General features: G+C 36.1%; 1 pseudogene; it reads left to right on the forward strand.

Moving 5' to 3' along the window:
* The first annotated feature begins 1,866 nt into the window (after positions 1 to 1,866).
* LOC102750748 (RNA-binding protein 3 pseudogene) lies at positions 1,867 to 3,025 on the forward strand (annotated as a pseudogene).
* The last annotated feature ends 209 nt before the right edge of the window (positions 3,026 to 3,234 follow it).

Genomic DNA, 3,234 nt, shown 5'->3' on the forward strand with positions numbered 1-3,234 from the left:
AACTCGACCATTCTCTAACACCATATACAAAGATAAACTCAAAGTGGATGAGCGACCTCAATGTGAGACAGGAATCTATCAAAATCCTAGAAGAGAACATAGGCAGTAACCTCTTTGGCATCAGCCATAGCAGCTTCTTTCAAGATACATCTCCAAAGGCTAGTGAAACAAAGCAAAAAGGAACTTTTGGGACTTCATCAAGATCTTCTGCACAGCAAAGGAAACAGTCAACAAAACAAAGAGGCAGCCCACAAAATGGGAGAAGATATTTGCAAATGACACTACAGATAAAGGGCTGGTATCCAAGATCTATAAAGAACTTCTCAAATTCAACACCCAAAAAACAAATAATCAAGTCAAAAAATGGGCAGAAGACATGAACAGATACTTCTCCAAAGAAGACATACAAATGGCTAGCAGACACATTAAAAAATGTTCATCATCATTAGCCATCAGGGAAATTCAAATCAAAATCACATTGAATTTTTTTCAAATCCTTTTTCTGCACCTATTGAGATGTGGATTTTTATTGAGATTAATTGATTTTCTAGTGTTGAACAAGCCTTGCTTTCCTGAGAAAAGCTTCACTTGGTTATGATATATTTTCTTTTTTATAAAATGCTAGACTTCAATTATTAATACTTTGTTGGAGGTTTTTGTGTCTATGTTCATTAGAGATACTGGTCTGTAAAATATTTTTTGTTATGTTCTTACCTAGTTTTGGTATCAAGGTTTTTCTGACCTCATAAAATTGTTCCCTGTCCTTCTTCCTATATTTTCTGAAACAAAGGAAAGAAATGTATTTCTTCTTAATGTGCTAGTAGAATTTATCAGAGAGTCTAGGTTAGAATTTTCTTTAAGTAAAAGCTTTTATTTCCAAACTCACACAGATATTGGGATATTCGGATTCTCTAACTTCTTACATATTTTGGCAATTTGTGTTCCCCCCAAGAAATTTTTACATTTAATCTGCGTTGTCTCATTTTTTAGCAGAAATTTTCAAATAATATTATCTTATTATTTATTTAATGTCTGCAGTTTCCCTAGTGATACACTCTTGCATTCCTGATATTAATATTTGTTCCTCCCTCTCTTGTTTTTGATCACACTAGTTAGGGGTTATCAATTTTATTAATCTTTTCAAAGAATCAACTTTGGCTTTGTTGATCACCCTTACCATCTCATTGTATTCTATTCTATTGATTTCTGCTTTTTTATTTATTATTTTCTTCCTTTTGTTTATTTGCTAAGTGCAAATAAATGTTCAGTCTTCTTTTTATAGCTTTTGGTCTTCTCTTCTAATATAGAGCTATACATTTCCCTTTATTACTTTAGTTAGCATCACACAAATTTGGACCTGTTGTGGTTTCATTACCATTTAAGTCAAAATATTTCCTAATTATTCTGTTTTTTCCCTTTGAAACCATAGATTATTTAGAAATATATTGCTTGATTTTAAGATATTTTGATATTATCATCATAGCTTTATGTTAATTGATTTTAAATTTAATTTTATAATGGTCAGAGAACATACTCTAGATGACTTCAATTCTACTACATTTATTGAGACTTCATTTTTTTGCCCAGTACATGATTTGTCTTGTGAATGTTACATGTCCACTTTAAAAGACTATGTATTCTCTAGGTGCTGGGTATAGTATTCCATAAAAGGCAATTAGATTAAATTGATTGATAATGTTATTAAATTATTTTATATTCTTTGTGATTTTTCAGTTTACTTATTCTATCAATTACTAAGCCATAAGTGTTATGATATCTAACTATAAATGTGGATTTGTCAGTGCTTCTCTTTTAATTCTGGCAGTGTTTTCTTCATGTAGTTTGAAACTCAGTTACTAGGTGCATATAAAAGCACATTCTGGCCCAGTCTCTCCGCTCCTCGACCGTAGCTCTTCTTCTGGTCTTTTGCTTAATTTGCAGTACTCGAATTCGCTGCCATGTCTTCTGAAGAAGGGAAGCTTTTTGTGGGAGGGCTCAACTTCAACACCGATGAGCAGGCTCTGGAAGACCACTTCAGCAGCTTCGGTCCTATTTCCGAGGTGGTCGTTGTCAAGGACCGGGAGGCTCAGCGATCCCGGGGTTTTGGTTTCATCACCTTCACCAATCCAGAGCATACCTCAGATGCCATGAGAGCCATGAATGGAGAGTCTCTGGATGGTCGCCAGATCCGTGTGGATCATGCGGGCAAGTCGGCCAGGGGAATTAGAGGGGGTGCCTTTGGGGCCCATGGGGGTGGTCGCAGCTACTCTAGAGGTGGTGGGGACCAGGGCTATGGGAGTGGCAGATATGACAGTCGACCTGGAGGATATGGGTATGGATATGGAAGGTCCAGAGACTATGGTGGCAGAAGCCAGGGTGGTTATGACCGCTACTCAGGAGGAAATTACAGAGACAATTACGACAACTGAGATGAGGCATGTGCACCTAATGTAGATACACAAGGAATAAAACTTCTGGTCCAGGATCATCCTTCCAAATGGCTGTATTTATAAAGATTTTTGGAGCTGCACTGACACATCTGTTTTAGTACATCAACTTCTATTTTTGAACTGAGCTCCCAAGGTAGCTTGTCACAAACACCTTTTAGAAAGCTCCATGTGTTTTCTAAAATTTTCTCCCTTTTAAATACTAATCTTGGGACATTTGTAGAGTCTGGGTATTTTCCTTTTACCAGTTTTTCAGTTTGGACTCTCAGGATTACTGATTATGGCAAAAAAATGTTTGTTCAGACTGCTTTAAAAAAATAACAGGCATTTGAAAGCCTGTATACAATGTTTATCATGATGAGGAAGAAATTTCCAAATAGCAAGTACAAGAAATCAAAATAATTAGAGGTGGGTTTTTTTATTCAAGGTCACCACCCTAAGTATACAGAAATTTCTTAAAATATTTGTGAATGTCCTTTTTTTAGTACTGGAAGAAAAAATATTCTGTTGTGTCTCATTTAGCATTTTAGGATGTCCACGGAGCTGATTAAAAAGTTGAAACATGAAAAAAAAAAAAAGCGCATTCTGTGAAACTGGACCATTTCCTTACACCACACACAAAAACAGACTCAAAATGGTTGAAAGACCTCAATGTGAGAGAGGAGTCCATCAAAACCCTAAAGGAGAACACAGGCAGCAACCTCTTCGACATCAGCCACAGCAACTTCTTCCTAGAAACATCGCCAAAGGCAAGGGAAGCAAGGGCAAAAATGAACTATTGGGACTT

This window comes from Leptonychotes weddellii, unplaced genomic scaffold (assembly GCF_054177405.1).
Source record: "Leptonychotes weddellii isolate Sample4059 unplaced genomic scaffold, ASM5417740v2 HiC_scaffold_18687, whole genome shotgun sequence".
NCBI classification, from domain to species: Eukaryota; Metazoa; Chordata; class Mammalia; order Carnivora; family Phocidae; genus Leptonychotes; species Leptonychotes weddellii.